The sequence below is a fragment of the Pinus tabuliformis genome, chromosome 5_1, assembly GCF_031772625.1.
Source record: "Pinus tabuliformis cultivar Carrire ecotype Pingquan chromosome 5_1, CPIR1, whole genome shotgun sequence".
Lineage (NCBI taxonomy): Eukaryota > Viridiplantae > Streptophyta > Pinopsida > Pinales > Pinaceae > Pinus > Pinus tabuliformis.
The window spans coordinates 530,781,249-530,804,785 of NC_142305.1; the positions used below are offsets into that span (position 1 = coordinate 530,781,249).

Consider the following 23,537-nt stretch of genomic DNA (forward strand, 5'->3'; position numbering starts at 1 on the left):
TCCTCTCTCAGAAGAAGTACATTGGAGATCTGTTGAACATGTTTGAAATGGCTGAGTGCAATCCTTTGACTACTCCAATGGAACAAAACTTAAATCTCGCATCCATTGAAGGGAAAGAATTTGAGGATGCAACGAAGTATAGACAACTCGTAGGAAGTCTCAACTACCTGACTACTACTAGACCAAACATTTCATTTGGTGTTGAAATCCTCTCCAGGGTTTATGTAAAATCCCTGTAAAGGTCATTGGTATGCTACAAAAATAGTTCTAAAGTACTTGAAGGGAACTCAAGACTTTGGCCTTAATTATATGCAGGTGGGGGACTTTATCTTGATTGGATATTTTGATTCACACTTTGATGGAGATAAAGAAACTGAGGTATCTATTTCAGGTTATGTTATGAGTCTAGGATCAAAAGACGTCTCCTGGAGGTCACGCAAACAATAAGTTCCAACAGATTACACAATTGAGATAGAATATGTAGCAGTAGCTGAAGCAACAAAGGAAATTGTGTGGCTCAGGAAAATTCTGGAAGATTTTCAGGAGAAACAAGTGCATTCAAATCCTCTTTTGATTGACAACACTTCTGCAATAAATTTGGCCAAGAACCCAAAGTTCCATGATCGAATGAAGCACATCAATACAAAATACCATTTGATTCGACATCATGTTGAGGCCAAGACATTCCACCTACACCCTTGTTCCACAAATGAGCAGATTACATCTTCACCAAAGTGCTTTGAAGAGAAAAGTTTGAAAGATTCAAAATGATGCTTGGACTCAGTGACATCCCTTCAAATTAAGGGGGGGAATGTTGACACCTAATATTTGGGATTAAGTAAATTCATGTAAATAGAAAAATAAAGAGAATTGGAAGATGAAGAGGCATTGGGAGATGAAACCCAATAGTCTTCCCCTCCATTTACATATCCATGTTCCATCTTAATGCAAAGCACGATGAAATTCGTGGAGTTACTCTTGGTCTAACATGGAGGACGGGGTATGTGCGGGAGAATGAAGGGGGGGGGGGGGTTGTGTTTCTTCGGTTAGTATTGTGATACTGATAACAAGACAAATATTTCTAGTGTGTTTATTTTTTATTATTTCATTTTAGGTTGCTTTCCATTTTAAACTTTTATGGATTTAACAGTGCGGGAGAGCAGTTGCACAAAGTTGTGAATTTGTGTGGAATGAAAGATGTGCGGGGGATGGGGTATGTGCGGGAGAACTAGGGTGCGGAGGCAATTTTTTTCTGTAAGGACGAAATTAATTTTAGACTTTTTTCCATTTAAGACTTTTACAGATTTCGCTATGTGAGAGAACAATTTAGTTTAACTAGGAACATAAACATTAATTCTTAGACACAAAATTAATTCAATAATTAGGAACATAAACTTTAATTTGTAATTTAATAGGCACAATTAGAAAGAGTGATTTGTAAACTAGAAATAACGAATATTTTACATTTGCCTCAGTTTTAAAGTACATTGTAGCCATTTTTTGGATAAATTTTGCATCGACGAATTTCTTGACTAAATCAACACACTGAAAAATCGTTAACTAAATAGGTTTTAAAGTATTCACTATTTACAAAATCGAATTTGTGAACTTTTTTGTAGAGCCTATCATTATAATTTCATTTCTAGCAGTATGTTTCTTCTAATCAAGTTCATAACTAAACATACCAATCTAAATTTATGCACATCCTTTTTTCCTGGCTGATGTGGACCCCCGGATGGTGTCCCTTTGTTTCTGAATGCGAGTCCTAGGCTCTTGCTACCAAACCGAGCAATTCTTCCTTGCATATATGGGATTAGTCTCTTTGGCTCCCAGACCCATAATACTTCCAGCCCCTTGCCCGAAGCTCCAAGAACAACACCCAAATATGGAAGGTATACAATAGAATAATTGAATTTTGAGCCTAAGGCTAGTCCCGGCTAGTCCCTCAATTTTTTTCCAAGTGATAATTTCTTCCCTGAAATTCTCAAACTCCCGTGCCCAAAAAATTGAACCCCCTTCTTCACCCATTATATTTCATTATAAACGAAAGGTTTCTTCCCTTCAAAGAAACCCTCTCGAGTCAGTCACCGCTAATTGAGTGAGCTCTTTAATTTTCATGATAAACTTAATTGTACTTTTAATAAATATGCATATATTAAATGAGTTCTTGATTTGATGTAATTAGATCACTGCCCCTTTTCTAACATATATAAATATATTCCTTGATTTTGTCATTCGGTCACCCATTCTTTAATATATATATATGTGTGTGTGTGTGATTCATTCGCCTGTATATATATATATATATATATATATATATATATGTATGTATATAGTGGTCGATCTTTCAAGAGCCCCCTTTCTCTTGTCAACAAATTTTTAATAGTGGATATTAATCTCATTTAATTATAGTAATGGTTTATTTATTTATTTAATTAATTTTTTTTTATGAATACTAGATTAATATATATTTATTGGCTAATTAGGGAGTAATTAATATTTTTAACAATTATTTCATTTATCTTACATTTAGGCATTTTATATAATCAATTAATATGTATACTAGTGCAATGCATGCGATGCATATGTATGTAGTTATCATACGTATGGCTCGTATGCATGCTAATAATCATATTCCGCTAGTAATTCAAGATGGGTCATTAGATTTTCAATGGGAAAACTCAATCTGCTATTTACATAAGTGAACATGCTGATAATCACCTTGTTGCAAATGACTATCAAAACAAAGGAAATAACAAAGAGACTTAAAGTTGCAGTCATTCCGAGCTGAAACCCCTTGCTCTCCGTCATGTTTTTTTCGTATTATCATTTTTCTAATTCACAGTAACCACTAGTGTGTTGATATTATCAAAATCCGATTGAAGTCACAACATAATTCATCTGAAGTACACTGAAATTGATGACATTCTCAGATTCAGAATAAGAATCAGTAACTAGAACTCTCGTCAACGACACTAGTATTAAACCAAATAGTAATGCAATTGCGGATGTTCTGGCATCATTAGACAGAGCGGCAGGGTGTTTCTTCGGTTAGAGGTTTGACACTGACTACAAGATAGGAATTGCTAGTGCGTTTATCCCTTATTATTTCATTTTAATCTCCTTTCCATTGAAAACTTTTACAGATTTATTTGTGCGAGAGAACAATTGCATAAAGTTGTGAATTTGTGAGGAATGAAGGATGTGTGAAGGACAAGGTATGTGTAGGACAACAAGGGTGCAAAGGGAAATTTATTCCGTAGACACAAAATTAATTCAACTAGGAACAAAAACTTTAATTTGTGATGTAACAGATAGTCATTATAAGGACGATCAATTTCAGACTAAAAAAGAGCAGTTTCTTGGTATTCAAGGTTTCCGAATACTATGTGCATTTGTGATTTCACATTTGTGGATTAAATACTTATTACTATTTCCTTTTAAATAAGAAACATTAATTTACAACAATAAATTTACTAGAAACTATTAATCATTATTACAAAAAAACATCCTTTTTCATATTCTTCAAAACTTTTTATTAAGAATGAAGTTTTAATTTTATAAAACTTACATTCATTCAATCAACACGGTGGAACATCTAAAAATAAAACATGCCAAAGGGTTTTGTCCTTCAAATCAAAGTTTGTATACAATTAAGGAACATCAATCTTGGTAATTTTGACTTTATAGAAAATATGCGCCAATTTCTTCTACGCAATCTTTTGCAATAATATTATAAAAAATTTCAAAACATTTCGGCCTCCAACAGCCCCCCAACACAAAATTGTAGCTCATTTCGAGCCACTCAGTCCTTCTGCTATCACTGTGGGTTAGATAACATTTGTGCTTACTGAGGTTGACTGAGTTCTATGTATGTATCTAACCTTTGCCTACTTCGTGCTGCTCCAATTTGTCATTTCCTTGGTAGGGATTAGCTTGAAATCAAACTCTTTACCTTCTTCATGATACCTAGAGGGTTGGTGTAAATAATAGTCTTGTTTACCCACCAAGGTAGGGGTTCATGATCGGGACTCCTCATTCCACCCTCGTGTGCATAAGGACCAAATCCCATGCCACTGCTACAACCTCGATTACAAGCACTCTTTGGAATAGCAGGGATCTCCCATAATCATCGGGCATTCCCATAATTTGTGTTGGGTTATCTTAACTGGTGAAACTGTGACTCACTATTTAAACCATCCTCATAAGCGGAAGTGGCCTTCTCTTTTCCGGGCCACCTGGCGTGATTGGGCCACCACCAATAAACGAATTCCCTTATTTCCCTTCTGACATCTTTGGCTCTCCCGACGTTGTGCCTTCTTCCATAATCATATCATACTAGATCGACAAACAATATATGCTCTTCCTAGATGCACACTCTTTGTTGCTAACATTCCTTTAACTCCTCTCTCTCTATTAATAGCGTAGCTTCATCTATCCCTCACGCTATTCTTGCGCCACTCTTCTTGTCACAATCACAAACTATTCTACTATGCTGAACTCTCATAGACTCTGAAATTTCCTCTATTGGTTCTTCTGTTAGCTTCCCTCTATTGGTTGGTGTTTTATAACTCTCGCAGACTCGCAACACTTTCTCCTTCCCATATATGATCATTACATTGGCTTCATCATTACTACTTGTAGATCCAGATCACTACACTTCTATGTGGAATGTGTGTGAAATATTTTTCAATTCAATTCAAAAGAATGACATACACGTTCCACCTCTCAAATTGATACCAATTCCTGCTAGCATTATCCTCTTTCGATCATATCATCCTAATACCTAATGGGTCGAAAGGGTGGTCTATGTGTTCTTTTCTGTTGCAATATGATTCGGGGATAATATCAACTGCTTTCTTTCAATTCAATCGTCATTACCATACCAAGGATGGTAATTCCTTCGCCTTCACATGCAGTTCCTGTCACATTGTTTACTGTCACCCTGCGTCTTGCCTAAGCCTTAGGCTAAAGCAAATTGTTGTATGTCGTCAATATTGCATCCAAGACATTGGGACAATAAAAAACATGGATGGCAGTTTTATCTTTGATACAAAGATTTTGTAACATGTTTCAAAGGAAATTTAGTAGAAGGTGGTGATTTCTAGGGAAACGAGTCAGTTCACATTTCCCATGCAGCTTCATTCCACATAAATCATTTTCTCATATCTATAGGAAATTTGACAAATCGATTATGTATTTCAAATAGCGAAATGTGAACCGTTTGGTCTTTGCAAAATGTTTTCAAATCTTATGTGCATATGTGATTTCACATTTGTGGATTAAATAATAATAATTATTATGCAATATTAAATTAAGTGTTTTTTAATGCGTGTGAACAATTCGTCTTTTATGGGAGAAAAAGTGTGCGGAGCAAGGAACATAAACTTTAATTCATAGTGTCAAAGTGCAATATTTTAGAGACGAGCTAAGTTTCCTTTCTTGATCTATTTCTCTTTCTGTGATAGATGATCTATCTAGGGATGTGCCATAAATACATCATTGTGCTGCCTTTGCCCATGAACACAACAACTTGAAAATGCTCACATTTATAATTATAATGAGCGGAAGAGTGGATGTGATGGCTACGCAGTCCTAGAGTGGCTAGATGACAGGGTCACAGACACTATTGAAAGCCACATATGTGATTTTTATGTGAAATCAACTTCAGGCATAATAGTTTATGTAAAGCAACAAAAACTCCAACAATACTCCCAACATTAAACACATTCTTCAAAGAGTAAATGTTTCACACTCTGCTATTTTAAGTACATGGTCAATTAGTGAAAGTACTATTTTGTGTCTGAAACATGTTCAAAAATATTTGTATCACACATAAAGCTAACATCCAGATTTTTTATCATCCCAATGTCTATCCTTTGATTAACAGAAAACAATGCTCCAGATATATATTAGTCTTTTCATCATTCAATTCACGACTACGCACCTGCGTAAGTAGCTTCATCCGCATAATGAAAGATTCTTCTTCAAATTAAAACAGAGATAAGTTTCCTACGCACAATGAAACCTTTCATTGTAAGCTGTGCACAAAGACAACTCTAGACAATGAAACACCTCTTGCAATTATGGCTATACAGAATCCAACACGAGCTCTTAAAATTCTTATTTTATTCCTCTACACAATGGAAGCTTTTATTTTAAGCCTTGCACATTTAACTTCTTCAAACTAAAACAGAGATAAGCTTCCTCCGCATAATGAAAGATTTCATTATAAGCTCTGCACAAGGAAAAACTCATATTAGTATTATGTTTACAGATTTGTTAAAAAACCTAATGCTTTCAGCCTTTGAATCTTAACATGTAATAAAATCCTTCGCATTTCTCGTACCTGTGCAAAAACGTGTCAATCTGATTGAACTACACTACACTTCGGGTTTTTGTAAGAATTGATGTCTTGGTGAGTTTGTGCAGGGAAGCTAGCCCCTTGGGTATTCCCATTGCAATTTTATATCACTCGAGCCATGATAGGCACGTTGATATTTTAGAATTGAAGAGACAGTCAACCAAACTATTGTTTTCCATTAAATCAGAAACTAGAAGCTGCTCGCAAATTTGTTTGAAGGAACAATTTTTTTTTTGAGATAATATGCACCTTCAGATACATTAATTCTTATAGTTAGCCATCAAATACAATGTGTAAAAGAACTGAAATCTTTGAACATAATAAACCTAGTAAAGTCTACTTTTAATGTGTAACTATTAACTATGTTCAGTACAATGTATGAATCCACACCTTTGCATTTCGTACAATGTATTAAAAAATATTCACGTTTCGCTACAATTCTAAGACATGTTGTTTGTCGGCCACATAATGCACATGTGCGAAGTGCAGCGGTGTTGACAAAAGCCATGTGCAGAGATAAAGGAAGGTAGAGAAGCGTTTCATATAATAAAAGTTTATTTCACTGTCAGATTCCACACAATGAAAACATTGAATGCATATATGATCATTAATATATGCGAAAGATTGCAAATTATTGAACATGCATGGAAGACATATTTCGATTTGCAACATTTAGTGCAAAGAACCAAGTCATTTGACAAGTGCATTGAACGTGATCTCGAAGGAGACGAGTATTTCATAAACGATGACTTATGTGCTTCTAGTCATACGCTTGATTTACTTTTTGTTCTAGAGGAAAAAAGGATAGGAATTGGTGAGTTGTAATCGGATGAAGCAAATCAAATTTGCATGATCTTAGAGAATCAAAGACTGGTGAAAATTATTTTTGAGCGTGAAACCATAGGGAATCAAAGAAATTACATACTCCACATAACTTCTCTGATTGATACATGGTGCATAGTGATTAATATTAAGTGGCTTTGATTGTTTAAAAATTAGTATTTTGTGGAAGGAAGGTATGCAGGAGAACTGTGTGGAAGCAAAATGCATGCGGAGGTGTGAAATTTTGTGGTAGAAATATTGTGTTTGTTATTGCACACTCTTGTTCTCTAGCGCAAACTACAAATCAAAACGTCTAAGCTTTATGAAGCTTTTGTAGCGTAATTTTAACAATGTGTCCGTAGTTGCATTGGCTAAGTGTTCATCATGCATTTTTTTGACATGCATGTTGCTAACACACATTCAATTAGTTCTCGAGGGGGCTCATTATGAATGGTTTTTCCCAAAATTGTTGGAATAAATAATGAAGAGTGTTGTTTTGAGTGTCGTGCATTTTTCTTATTAGCGTAAGAATTATGCATAGAAGTTGTTCCGAAATCAGGGACAAATTTTACAATATCTTTATTCGGTACGTTGTTTTCATTTTTTTGTGATCCTAAATCCCATTCCTACAGACGAGTTTTATGGGAATCAATGTGGATATGCATATGCTATTAATGTGTGTATATTTTGTTATCTTATGGCTTTATTGTGTGTAGCTATATTGTGTTGTTCATTTTCTTGTATGTTGTTAATGTTGTGGTTATCGTGGAGCAATAGCTTATAGTGAATTTATAACATGTTTGAAGCATTATTTCTAAAACATCAACGAAGACACGTTTGTTTTTTTATAAAAAAGAGATCGTATAGATGCAATTCTAAGGTAGCATAATCTATTTCATTTAAAGAATTTTGCATATGTTGTGGGAGATTTCCTATTCAACACTATGTGAACTCTATTGCATTTTAGATACACGTCAACAAAGTTATGCGAAGGAATGATGTAACATTTCAAGAATTGTTTACATGAACGGAACACTAAAGTGATATTATATGATGAGCATGAATTGAATATAGATGCATTGATACAAATGCATGATATAAATGCCCAAATGTTTACTTGGAAAGGGTGACAAAGTTAGCTTCAAATTCTATGACTGCGAAAGAATGAGTACTTTGGGGGGGGGGGGGGTGCCGGGGCATATTTTGTATACATTGGTTATCAATTTGGCTAAAATTTCCGATAAAACTTTCGTTAACGACAACAATGAAAACCTATTTTCATTTTAATTCAAATTTATGCAAAGAAAGTTACGACATATTGTTCCATGATGAAAATCCAATTACCAAACATTTTGAAACACTTTTGTGCAATAAAAAATGTTCAATAAACATTGATCATGAACATATAATAAACATAACAACATACGAACAAAAAAAACATAGATGGATCCTGATAGAGGGAACCATGAATAGTCATATGTTTAAGAGAATTTTTAGGTTCAAGGGTATTTACAGTGAAAGTTGTTTTGAAACAATATGTCAATTGGCAGAGAATGAATATTATGTTCCCTGTCTACGACGCATAATTGCACATAATTTTTGCAATGTAATCATGCATCATGATTCGTTTGCATTAAACCACATAGGAAGATTCATGAACAAAGATGCAATTATGCAATTTCCTGGAATAGTAGATTGGAAGGGAAACATTATACAATTAGCAATGCCATATGAAAAAGGGAAGATAAAAAGTAGCCTTTTTGTTTATGATTGGATATGTATATCTTGAATATAACTATATACATATGGTCTGTTGATACATGCACTATTGTAGCTGAATTTTGTGCATTCAAGAAAAACACAACAATATTCCATGTTGTGTAATTTGGAACGAGTCTAGGTCATTTGCATTATGAACCTCTGAAAGTCATAGTACAAGAGAAAAAAATTTCATGTCGTATTCAAACAGTTAACGAAGAGCAATACCTAAGAAGAATCCAATAAAAAACATAGTGAGGTTAATGTGAGTGGCTTTGAAAACATAACATAAATTAAAATGTCATAGAACTTGACACAAATCTTATCAATGCAAACAAGAGATTGCGACTATCATTGCGTCAATTCAAAAAACATATAAGAAACAAGGAAATTTTCGAAACAAGACCTGTTAGAAAACCATGCAAACCATTAAATTTTCGCTTTGAAAACATCAACATAGATGAAGATACTATGGAACTTAAAACAAATCATGTCAATGTAAACAAGAGACCACGTTACTTTTTGTATCAACTCGAAAAATACATAAGAAACAATAATGTTATTGAAACAAGTCCAATTAGAAGATGATCAAAGTAGCCAAATTCCACGCAAAATAAGATGTTTCCAAATAAACATAAAGAAAAATTACAAATGTTCAATTATATATTCAAAATAGTGGCTGAGGGAGGAAACCAATACATGGTTCCTAAGTCAAATAAATAATATAATGTCGCTAAAAGTGACTTTATGGATTATAACCAAAGTAAAAAAAGAACATGTATATGCCTAAGTTATACCTTGGTGTTTATACTAAGTCCAAAAGTGAATGGATGGATAGTTTATTCGAGTTCCAAAGTGTTGGGGGTAAGTTCCTTGGGTGACAATTGGTGAAAATACCACATGCATACTTAAGTCCTATTTTTCCATGGATCTTTCCATCATTCCAAGATCATTCAACTATTATTTGACCATCATTTTCCTTGGTTCCTTGTTGGTTTATGCTATAGACTTGAGGGTAAGCAATATTGGACAACCATTGAGCCATTTGACTTGATAAACTATTGTGAATTACTTTGTGGGATTTTATGGCCAATTTTTCTTGGACGACAATTAATCCCGTATGTAGTTGGCAGATAATAGACCCAACTTCCTAGTCAACAAGTAGTTGAAGGGCAGTAGATTTGCATAAACAGTTTATGGTGCACATAGATAGTTGATTGACCAATGGAATCACTCAACTTCTGAAATGAATTTGTTGTTGGAAATAAAATTAAAGAGGAAAATTTCAGTACCAGATTATAGAGAAATAAGAAATCACGGTTTCCAAAGTGATATGTACTATTAAAAATGTACAAATGGTGTCAGGTATGCTACAAATGGTATCAGAGTGTCAGTTGCACCACTAGGCATGTATGGGATAAAGACTAAGAACAAATGAAAATCTCCAGAAAAATATGGTCGATTAAATCAATTACTTAGTAAATTTATGCATTGTAGTGGTTGATTGATTCGATTATACTAAATTGAATCATCCTTAGAGTAGAATAACATATTTTATTAGTTAATTCGAATGGATGGCTAACTAACTTGAATACTTAGTTGGCTTGTGTATATGCTTAACTGGAAAAATTCATTGGTTGATTTGATGTAATGGTCAACCAATTCAACTGCTTAGTTGACTTGTCTTTTGTGATTGATTGGCATATCACTTTGTTTGACCTAATTGAAAATCAACTAGACATATCACTGTGGTTGACTTGATCAAAGGTTGACTAGAGTATCTCTTTCATCAGCCTGAGCGATGGAAAACTAACATATTTTATTAGTTGATTCAACTCAATGGTCAAATATCTTGACCAATGGGTTGATTCATCTTTGCAGTTGACCAACATATACATTGGTTGACCAATTCAAGGGTTGAAAAAATCAATTGAATAGTTGAAGGGTCCTTTGCAGTCGACCAATATACTACTTTAATCAATTGGTTGGTTGATTTGTCGACCCGATCCATATGATTAGTAGCCAAAATTAATACAAGTATAGATTTCGGTGAATTGGTTCAACAAAGGACATGCTTGGAGGTTTAGTAGCTGGGTGAGTACATTAGATGCCATAAAAACAACCAAATCAATGAATTTTACTATGAAATTCTTATAATTTATGGAACATTGACTTCAAGAGCATTTTTGAGACCCTAAACAATGTTTCTAGATGTTGATATCTGATGGGAAGTGTGCTTATCAGTGGTACACATATTTTTTGTAATTTAAATGAAATATATTGGGAAGAGATTTCCGATGAGATAGTGTAAGTTCCAAATAGAGTTAGTATGATGAAATTACACTTGAAATAGTGAAGAAGAAAAATCAGGCACCAATCTACTTCTAGGAAGAATAACTCCTTGCTCAAAACATAAATTATTTAATAAATGAATACACATTATAGAATTTATATACAAGTTAAAGAAAGTCCCTTGGTATTGAATATAAAGGAGGCAAAAGCAACAATTATGTCTCTAATAAAGGAAAAGATGTATTTCTCATGAAGGGATGTATCCTCTGTATGGGCATGTTGGGGAGAGTTTGAAAGAGTTATAATTTAGAGACTAACAATATGTGCTAAGGAATGGATAGCAGGTAATGCACTTGTGTCATCATAGTGCATAGGGGAATCATGGAATTATTTCCAGAGAATGTAATCATACATCAAGAAGAGGTATTTTCTAAGTTGACATGGATGTGAACTCCCAGACTATTTGATCTAGATTTATGAAGGAACGAAATGAAATACAAATTTAAACAAAACAAAGTGATACAACGAAAGAATAGAAATTCTATTAAAATAACAAGTATTGAAAATTGTTTACATGCAGAATGGAATAAACTAGCTCAGAATGGAATTGTTTACATGTGATGGCTACATGACTTTTGAAATATGTTACAATGAGGCTCAAAGGCCTTTTTATTATTGAGAAAAAAGGGAAAAATATAAACATCTAAAAACCTAACCCTAGGAGACGAAACACCAAAATTTTGTGGGCCTCGTTGGGGTAAGTTGGACCGCCAACTTCACATAAATTTGGCATAAAAACTTCGTTTGGCTATCATAATACCTTGTTTCGAAGATTTACATATGGAGGAAAAAAAAATTGAGAGATAAATTTGGACACTTTTCTAGTCTCGCCGTTTTCACATAAAAGATATTTTTGACCTAAAAAAAAAATCGGAAGTTTAGGACGTGAAAAAATGCCAAAAATAGTAATTGTGGTAGAAATTAGGAAACCAAAAGGAAATAGTGTTGGGGGGTCCAAGTGGAATAGGCGAGTTCCCACCAATATTCACCTGTATTAGTTTTCCCACCTCAGGAAGCAATGGTTCCCATTACATTGAGTGTCTCCATGAGATGGGGAAACTTCTACTAAACTTCGTCCCTGGTGAGCCACTTGCCTTGGTGTAGGAGCCAAACAACTTTGAAAACCTGATATAGTTGGATCTTGTATTGGTGAGTGTTCTTAATTTACGTGTCCATGATCCGATCAGTCACAACTTGTTTAATGCAATCTGGGTTGAGCTCTGTTGGTTTTAGTTGCTTAGCAATGTTTGATGCGTCCAATAATGATGGAAAGTATGGACGAAGGTGGTCCACATTGAACACTGAGTGGAGGAAAAGGAATGAGAGAATGTTGACGTCGAAAGCATTGTCTCCCATAACCTTGGTGCTGGTGTAATTCTTGTATCAGAGTGGTTGAAGATTCCGATGGTTATCGGTAAGGCATTCTTTCTGCAAATGCAACCACACTTTATTGTCCACTTGAAACTTATATGGCACCTGATGCTAATCATGACATTGTTTGTACTTAGCATTGGATTTATCCAAGATATCATGGGCCATCTAACATATGTGATGGATGCGTTTAATAAATCTGGTGGATTTTTCAACTTCGAATTGAACATGTGCAAATTCTGCCTATGTAGTCACAAGAGGCATTGCGACATTAATGTGACAAGATGGTTGAAGTCCCATGCCCAATTGAAAGGGGATATGGAAACTTGAGCTATGGAGAGCTTTGTCATAGCTGTGTCTCACAAAGGGAGGACTCTCGTCCCATGTTCATGGATTCTTAGAGTTGTACATGTGTAGTATGTGCACTATCATCCTATTGATAACCTCTGTCTGACCATCAGTCTGTAGATGGAATGTAGTCAACTTGGGGAGCTTAGAGTCCAATAACGACCATAGGATTGACCAAAATGTGCTCATAAACTTCTATCTCGATCTGATATAATGGTCTGTGGAATCCCAAAATTGACCCACACTCGTTTGAAGAAGAGTTTGACAATGTCTTCTATTGTGATGCTCTTCTTGTAGGCCATCAATATAGCCTTCTTAGAAAATATATCAATGACCACAAATACACAATCATTACCATGCTTAGTAGAATGGAGGCAAGACATATAGTACATGGAGATGGATTCCCAAGGTCGATTAGGAGTAGGCAGAGGAGCGTACATGCCTTGCTTCTCAATGGTTGGCTTGGCAATGGCACAAACAGTGCAAGATTTGATATATTTTCCAGCATCTTGTCAGAGTTTTATCCAATAAAAATATTTCTACAATATTGTCACTGTCTTCTCGACACCAAACTATTCTATGAAATTTCTGTAATGTTCCTCCCAAATCAGCTTGGCACACTCGCTTGAGGGAACACAAGGATGTCCCAGATAGCACAATAATCCATCTGGGACATCCATTGCCATCTTGTTTTATCTTAGTCACTTTCATATAACAGTTGCCATCCAAAGGTCACGTGTCCGCAAGAGTTGATAATTATACTTAGTTCCATAATTAGAGATCGACTGAGGTATTCTGCAACATGATTGGTCCTTCCCTTCTTGTACTTTATGTTCAAATGGAATTGTTGAAGGTATGTGGACCATTCCATGTGGCGATTGTTCTGCAACTTCCCCTGTGTTTGCATAACTTGAAGAGGCCATGATCTGTGTGAATGATCATCTCCTTCTATAGAATACAATGCTTCCATTACCAGAAGGCGTACACGATAGAGTACATATCCTTATCATAGGTGGCATACCTACAAAAAATATCAAAGAGTGTCTCACTGTGATAGGCCACTGGGTACCCTCGCCAAGTGAGGAGAAAACCAATAACATAATCTGAGGCATCTGTCTCAATCTAAAATGGTTGTTGTAGGTTTAGCACGGTGAGGATTGGTGCAGAGAAAATGCAGTGTTTTAGTTCAATGAATGGATTATACTGTTCCTAGAAAAAAAAAACAAATGTAACTTGACTCAAGGACCAAGTAATATGAGAGAACCCCAACAAGAATCTCCGATAGAAATTAGCAAGGTCCAAGAAGCTATAAATACCTATCATAGTTATCAGGGTTGGACAATCCCGAATGACTTGGATCTTATCCGGATCCACATGTATGCCTTTCTCGTCGATAATGTATCCCAAATATTGGACCTAGTCCATGCCAAAGGAACATTTCTCCAAGTTGGCACATAACTTTTGATGCCGTAGGGTTAGGAGGACTTGCTGAATAAGTTGCAAGTGCTCTTCCCAACTCTAGCTGAATCTGAGGATGTCATCCAAATATCCAACCACGAACGAGTTGGTGAAAAGCCACAAGATGTCATCCATCAACCTCATGGAATTTGCAGGGGAATTTTTCAATCCAAAGGGCATGAAGACCACTAAAAAATTCCCTCATTGGATTTGAATACATAGTCTTCCATACATTTGTGGTCTTTATTGAAACTTGGTGATATCCAAACTTCAAACCAATCTTGGTGAAGTACTTGGACCCCTTGAGCTGGTTAAGAAAGTCATCAATCGTGGAATCGAGTGCCTGTACTTGACATTGATTTTATTCAATGCCTGATAATCAATGCAGAGTCTCCAGGTCCCATCCTTCTTTTGTACTAGTACAATTGGGCTCCCACAAGCTGAGGAGATTTGTGGGATGTTCTCTTTTTGTAGCAACCCTTGTATTTTCCACTCGATTTCCTCATTTTCCAAAGGAGAGAAAAGGTATATTGGCTCATTGGGTAGAGGAGATTTGGGAGTCATATTGATCAAGTGCTTGACCTAATAGTGCAAGGGTACTCCTATTGTTGAGGAGAAGATGTCCCTGTATTTGCTTCTACTGCACGAAGGGACCCTTTCCAGGGGCCATGGATGTGGCCACAATCTTCCCCTTAGTTTGAGAAGGATTAAAAAAGAAAACAAATTTCTCAGTTTGGGAGCTGATCTTACTCCATTTCTTAGCAGAGATTAAAGAGATGGTGGTAGGCGAGGCTACCTGCGATATCCTGTACAGTTTCCTACCTAAAGTAATAATGACTGTGTGAGGCCTGGATTCATAGAAAAATGATGCTTCAACAAATAGGGTTGGATTAATAAAACACGATCCAGGTGGATGTTGGTGGCCACCCACCTATCCCATTTGGACCCCCACAACTGTCTCTTTCAGCTTTTCAGTCTCCTAAATTGTAGCACAGTTTACTATTTTTAGCAGTTTTTCGGGTCCTAAACTTCTGGAGCCGTTTTGAGGCCCTAAACGACGTGGTAGTGCTTTTCAGTCTTCTGGAAACGGTCCTCCCAAAGTGGTAGTGCTCAGATAGATCTTTGTAATGAGCTATTGTACATGTCAAACGGAGATCATATGCCAAAGTTACGACCCCGGGAAATTGATGTACCAATTTACCCAAACGGGGCCCACAATTTGGCGTTTCATCTTCTAGGGTTAGGTTTCGGGATGTGAAAGGTTTTCCATTGTTTCTCAACAATAAATAGGCCTTCGAGCCGCATTGTAACACAGTTCAGAATAGTTGAAAGGTATGTAGCCACCACATCTCTTCTCAGAGATAAACTACCATCGCCCTAGTTGGTTTATTTCCATTTATGGTTGTAAGCATATTTCAGTATTTTCCATTAATGAAATGAAGTATTATTTCCACTGCATCTTTGTGTATATGGTTATCTATGTAATTTTTCGCGTTCTTGTTTAAATCCGGATCAGTGGTATCAAAGTGGTTTTCTTTTTCTCCGTTTTTCTTTGCATGTCCTCAACGAGGTCGGGATATAAGGAGTTAGGACTTGAACTGGTCGAACCTTTGCAAGACCAGCCTCGCAAATCCCGAAGGCCTCCCATGGCGGATGAGAAGAAAGACGAGGGAGCAGGAGATCCTATAAAAATCTTGCTCGAAGAAGCCCTCGAGCGACAACGGAAGCGATGATGGACAACTTTGCCCAGATCCTTCAGCGGCTACCCAAAAGTGACGCATCGGCTTCCAGAAACTACTCTGGAAACGCCACGCCCTTTAAGGTACAAGTTAATTTTGAAATCCCCATATTCGAGGGTCAGATAGACGCAGATGCCATAGATAAATGGTTAAATTTGCTAGAGGGTTATTTTTCTGTTCATGAATTTTTGAGTTGGGAAAAGATTGTTTTCGCTCTTCTCAAAGCAGCCCCCACGTCAAGGACTGGTGGGAAACCTACTGCGAGAAAAAGGATGAAAGTACAAGCTCACTATTTTAAGCTGCACCCACTTGGAATGACTTTCGAGATGCCATCAAGGAATAGTACTACCCTGTCAAAAGCTATGAGGACAAATACATCAAATGGACCACATTGCGGCAGGGACGAGACCAAGATGTGCCGAAGTTCACAAACATTTTTCATACCCTTCGCACACAGTTGGGTATGAAAGATTCTGAGCTACATCTGGTACTCAAATACCGCGGTTGCCTACATAGATACATCTAGGAAGAGATGGAGTTCTTGAACATCTCCTCACTCGGCACAACATATCGATACACTGTCAAAATCGAGCAAAAGTTCAAACAGAAGAAGCGAGACTTTGGATCTACAAATCCGAAGCCCAAAGGACAAAGGCAAGGCAGGGTGACCCAAGACAACCCGTCAAAGCCGCAAGAAAAGAACAACACCATGAAGCCGAAGAAGGACATAGGAAATTGGTGTGAGTTCCACAAGAGGTCCCACTCATAACACAAGTGAGTGTCGGACCAAGCAATCGCTGGTGGCCGAGTTGAAGGCTTCTGAATCAGATGCATGTTCCGGCCCTGAGCCAGAACCCGACAAGGGGAATGGAAAAGGGAAGAAAATCATTGATGCGGATCCTAGCGCCACTGTTACCACTGCTAAGATCTAGAAAAATGAACCCGAAAATCCAGAGGAAGGGGAGCGTCTTTTCCACTCATAGATGTGGGTGAAGGGTTTGCCACTGCAATTCATTGTCGATAGTGGCAGCCAAAAGAACCTTATTTCAGCAGAGGTCGTGAAGCGGTTGGGCCTACCGGCTACACCACACCCCCAGCCGTACACTATTGGATGGCTTCATGAAAGACGAGATCTTAAAGTTCGCCAGCAGTGCCGCCTTCCCTACAGCATCAAGCCCTTCACAGACGAGGTATTGTGTGATGTTACACCTCTGGATGTTTGTGATGTATTACTAGGCCAACCATTCTTGTGGAGGCGACATGCTGTGTATGAGTCAAGGCCTCATGCTGTCATTATTTCTTTGAATAATTCATTATACAGGATACCGGAGGTAGCCCCACCTACCGCCACATCTTTGATCACCACTAAGAAAGGCAACAAGCTCATCTCCCAGACTAGGAAATTCATCTGTCTGGTTCACTCCCAAAATAAGGGGAAGATTGTCATCACATCCATGACCCCCGCGAAGGGTTCCTCCATGCAACAGTAGTAGCAAAGGGATACAGTCATGACAAGACACAGGAAAAACTTCTCCTCACCCACAGGGGTACCACACAACTTTCAGGTGGGCGACAAAGTTTGGTTACATCTGCAGAGAGAACGCCTTACCAGAACCCATCAGAAACTCAGGTGACTCCGACATGGTCCTTACACCAGTACCAAGTCTACGGGTAACAATGATTTGAAGCAAAACATTCCTCCATTCCTTGGCTTACACCGAGTGTTCAATGTGGGCCATCGTCGAACCATGCTTCCCACCATTTCTGGACACATCAGAGATTGCAGAACAACTCACCAAAGACCCAGCTCAGCAAAAGCTTCCTCATCTCAGGGAGGAACTCAATGCAATGGGGACCATTGCTTCCTAAGGGGGGAGGAATGATCCAGGTGGATGTTGGTGGCCACCCACCTATCCCATTTGGACCCCCACAACTGTTTCTTTCAGCTTTTCAGTCTCCTAAATTGTAGCACAGTTTACTATTTTTAGCAGTTTTTCAGGTCCTAAACTTCCAGAGCCGTTTTTAGGCCCTAAACGATGTTTCTTGGAAAATCTAGGGTAGTTATCGGATAGATATTTCTAACGAGCTATTGTACGCGTCAAACATAGATCGTATGCCAAAGTTACAACCCCGAGAAATTGATGTACAAATTTACCCAAACGGGGCCCACAATTTGGCGTTTCATCTTCTAGGGTTAGGTTTCGAGATGTGAAATTTTTTCCATTGTTTCTCAACAATAAATAGGCCTTCGAGCCTCATTGTAACATAGTTCAGAACAGTTGAAAGGCATGTAGCCACCACATCTCTTCTCTGAGATAAGCTACCATCGCCCTAGCTGGTTTATTTCCATTTCTGGTTGTAAGCATATTTCAGTATTTTCCATTAATGAAATGGAGTATTATTTCCGCTGCATCTTTGTGTATATGGTTATCTCTGTAATTTGTTGCGTTCCTATTTAAATCCGGATCAGTGGTATCAGAGCGGTCTGCTTTTTATGTGTTTTTCTTTGCATGTCCCCAACGAGGTTGGGATATAAGGAGTTAGGACTTGAACTGGTCGAACCTTTGCAAGACCAGCCTCACAAATCCCGACGGCCTCCCATGGCGAATGAGAAGAAAGACGAGGGAGCAGGAGATCCTATCAAAATATTGCTCGAAGAAGCCCTCGAGCGACAACGGAACGCGATGATGGAAAGCTTTGCCCAGATCCTTCAGCGGCTACCCAAAAGTGACGCATCGACTTCCAGCAACTACTCTGGAAACGCCACGCCCTTTAAGGTACAAGTTAATTTTGAAATCCCCATATTCAAGGGTCAGATAGACGCAGATGCCGTAGATAATTGGTTAAATCTGCTAGAGGGTTATTTTTCTGTTCATGAATTTTCGAGTCGGGAAAAGGTTGTTTTCGGTCTTCTCAAAGCAGCCCCCCACGTCAAGGACTGGTGGGAAACCTACTTCGAGCGAAAGGATGAAAGTACATGCTCACTATTTTCAGCTGACCCACTTGGAATGACTTCTGGGATGCCATCAAGGAGCAGTACTACCCTGTCAAAAGCTATGAGGAAAAATACATCAAATGGACCACACTGTGGCATGGACGAGACCAAGATGTGCCAGAGTTCACAAACATTTTTCTTACCCTTCGCACACAGTTGGGTATCAAAGATTCTGAGCTACATCTATTACTCAAATACCGCAACTGCCTACACAGATACATCCAGGAAGAGATGGAGTTCTTGAACATCTCCTCACTCGGCACAACATACCGATATGCTGTCAAAATCGAGCAAAAGTTCAAACAGAAGAAGTGAGACTTTGGATCTACAAATCCGAAGCCCAAAGGACAAAGGCAAGGTGGGGTGACCTAAGACAACTCGTTGAATCTGCAAGAAAAGAACAACACCACGAAGCCTAAGAAAGACACAGGAAAGTGGTGTGAGTTCCACAAGAGTCCCACTCATAACACAAGTGAGTGTCGGACCAAGCAGTCACTGGTGGCCGAGTTGAAGGCTTCTGAATTAGATGCATGTTCTGACCCTGAGCCAGAACCTGACAAGGGGAATGGAAAAGGGAAGCAAATCATTGACGCGGATCCCAGTGCCACTGTTGCCACTGCTAAGATCCAGAAAAATGAACCCAAAAATCCAGAGGAAGGGGAGCGTCTTTTCTACTCACAGACGTGGGCGAAGGGTTCGCCGTTGCAATTCATTGTCGACAATGGCAGCCAAAAGAACCTTATTTCAGTAGAGGTCGTGAAGCGGTTGGGCCTACCGACTACACCACACCCCCTGCCGTACAGTATTGGATGGCTTCATGAAGGACGAGATCTTAAAGTTTCGCCAGTAGTGCCGCCTTCCCTACATCATCAAGCCCTTCACAGATGAGGTATTGTGTGATGTTACACCTCTAGATGTTTATGATGTATTACTAGGCCAACCATACTTGTGGAGGCGACATGTTGTGTATGAGTCAAGGCCTCGTGCTGTCATTATTTCTTTGAATAATTCATTATACAGGATACCGGAGGTAGCCCCACCTACCGCCACATCTTTGATCACCGCTAAGAAAGGCAACAAGCTCATCTCCCAGACCAGGAAATTCATCTGTCTGGTTCACTCCCAAAATAAGGGGAAGATTGTCATCACATCCATGACCCCTGTGAAGGGTTCCTCCATGCAGCAGCAACAGCAAAGGGATACAGTCATGACAAGACACAGGAACAACTTCTCCTCACCCACAGGGGTACCACACAAGTTTCAGGTGGGCGACAAAGTTTGGTTACATCTGCAGAGAGAACACCTTACCAGAACCCATCAAAAACTCAGGTGACTCCGACATGGTCCTTACACCAGTACCAAGTCTACGGGCAATGCTTTGAAGCACAACATTCCTCCATTCCTTGGCTTGCACCGAGTGTTCAATGTGGACCGTTGTCGACCATGCTTCCCACCATTTCTGGACACATCAGAGATTGCAGAACAACTCACCAAAGACCCAGCTCAGCAGAAGCTTCCTCATCTCAGGGAGGAACTCAATGCAATGGGGACCATTGCTTCCTAAGGGGGGAGGAATGATCCAGGTGGATGTTGGTGGCCACCCACCTATCCCATTTGGACCCCCACAACTGTCTCTTTCAGCTTTTCAGTCTCCTAAATTGTAGCATAGTTTACTATTTTTAGCAGTTTTTCGGGTCCTAAACTTCCGGAGCCATTTTAAGGTCCTAAACGACGTTTTTTGGGAAATTTGGGGCACCATAGATCTGTTTCCTCCCAAAGTGGTAGTGCTCGGATAGATCTTTCTAACGAGCTATTGTACGCGTCAAATGGAGATCATATGCCAAAGTTACGACCCCGGGAAATTGATGTACCAATTTACCCAAACGACGCCCACAATTTGGCGTTTCATCTTCTAGGGTTAGGTTTCGGGATGTGAAAGGTTTTCCATTGTTTCTCAACAATAAATAGGCCTTCGAGCCTCATTGTAACATAGTTCAGAACAGTTGAAAGGCATGTAGCCACCCCATCTCTTCTCTGAGATAAGCTACCATCACCCTAGTTGGTTTATTTCCATTTCTGGTTGTAAGCATATTTCAGTATTTTCCATTAATTAAATGAAGCATTATTTCCGCTGCATCTTTGTGTATATGGTTATCTCTGTAATTTGTTGCGTTCCTGTTTAAATCTAAATCAAAACATCACAAAATTCAAGAGGAATAACATGACATAGTACCTCATCCATGAACAGATGGATGTTGTAGGGAAGATGACATTGTTGGATGACAAAATGATATCCTCCTTGGTGGAGCCACCCAATGATATATGGGTGTGGGTGTGGTGTGGTTGGCAGGCCCAACCGCTTAACGACCTATGTTGAGATGAGGTTCTTTTGGCTCCCACTGTCAACAATTAATTGTAGTGGAGAACCATTCATCCACATCTATGAGGGAAAGAGACTCCCCCCCTCCCCTTGATCTTTGGCTCTGACTTCTAGACCTTGGTGGTGGAAATGGTGGCACTGGTTTCTACATCAATAATATGCTTCACCTTATCGTTCTCCTTGTTACGTTATGGCTCATAATAAAAACATGCATCAGACTTTGAAGCTTTTAGCTTGGCCACCGATGACTGCTTGACGTGATACTCATTTTTGTTTTGGGTGGGGCTCTTGTGGAACTGACACCACTTTACGACGTTCTTCTTCATCTTCATGGTGCCATTCTTTATTTATGGCTTCAATTGGTTGTCCTAGGCCGTTCCCCCTTTTCTCTGTCCTTTGTTCTGTGGTTTGGGGGTGCTCTTGCCATGCTTTAGATTTTCAAATCCAAAGTTGCGCTTCTTTTGTTGAAATTTTTGTTCAAGTGAGGAGATGTCCAGGAAATCTTTTTCTTCCTAATTTGTGCTGAAAGCCAAGGTACTTGAGAAGTAGATGTTGTTCAGAGTCTTTGATACCCATCTTTGTGCGCCAAGTATGAAAAATATTTCTGATCTCATGCACATCTTTGCCCTTTGCTGCTGTAGTGTGGTCCATTGTATGTACTTGTCATAATAGCTCCACACAGGGTAATAATGTTCCTTCACAACATCTTGGAAAGAGTTCCAAGAGGGTGTGGCTATAAACATAGAGGGTACCTTGACCCTTTTCTCACAGTAAGTTTCCCACCAGTCCTTGACATGTGGGGCGACCTTAAACATTTCAAAAGTAATATTTTCCCTATTGGAGAAACCATGGACCGAAAAATAACCTTTTGACAGAATTAACCATTTATATAAAACATCTACATGTATATAAACTTCAAATATAGGGATACTAAAGTTAACTTCTACTTTGAAGAGGGCGGCGCCTTTGAAGTGAATTCTAGATGAAGATGCATCGCCTGTTGGCATCTGTCGAGGGATCTAGGAAAAATTCTCCATCAACTCGTTCCTTTGCCACTGGAGGGATTATTTGAGAAACAATTTGATAGGATCTCCTGCTCCCTCATCTTTCATTTCTTCTACCACGGGAGAACATCGATGTCAGTGGGGATGGTCTTACAAGGACTCAACCAGTTCAAGTCCCAACTCCTTATAGCCTAACCTCGATGGGGACATGTACATAAAAACAGAGAAAGAGAAAATCGCTCTGATACCATTGGTCTAGATTTATGAAGGAAAAAAATGAAATACAAATTTAAACAAAACATAGATACAATGACAGAAAAAAGTTCAATTCATTAATAACAAGTACGAAAAACTATTTACATGAAGAATGGAACAAACTAGCTCGAGCGATGGTAGCTTATCTCTGAGAAGAGATGTGATCTCTAGTTTCCTTTTAAACTGTGTTACAATGAGGCTTGAAGGCCTTTTTATTATTGAGAAACAAGGGAAAACCATTAACATCCAAAGTCCTAAGCCTGGGAGATGAAGGGCCAAAATTTTGTGGGCCCCATTGGGGTAAGTTAGACTGCCAACTTCACAGGGTTGCAACATTGGAACATGATCTCTGCTTGGCTATCATAATACCTCATTTTGAAGATCCTCACAAGGACGCAAAACATAATTTGTAAAACAAACTTGGGCACTTTTTGGTATCTTATTTTTCCTAGAAAACATCTTTTTGGACCTCAAAACAACTTTGGAAGTTTAGGACATGAAAAACTGCAAAAAAAAGTAACTATGCTAGAAATTATGAAACTGAAAAGAAATAATGTTGGGGGCCCAAGTGGAATAGGAGAGTGGCCATCAATATCCACATGGATAAGTACTCTCCACTTAGGAAACAATGGTCCCCATTTCATTGAGTGTCTTCATGAGATGGGGAAACTTCTGCTGAATAGTCCCTGTT

General features: G+C 38.4%; 1 pseudogene; it reads left to right on the plus strand.

Moving 5' to 3' along the window:
* Positions 1–988: 988 nt before the first annotated feature.
* The window catches only part of LOC149165872 (FRIGIDA-like protein 3), a 62,367-nt pseudogene continuing 39,818 nt past the window's right edge, over positions 989–23,537 (plus strand).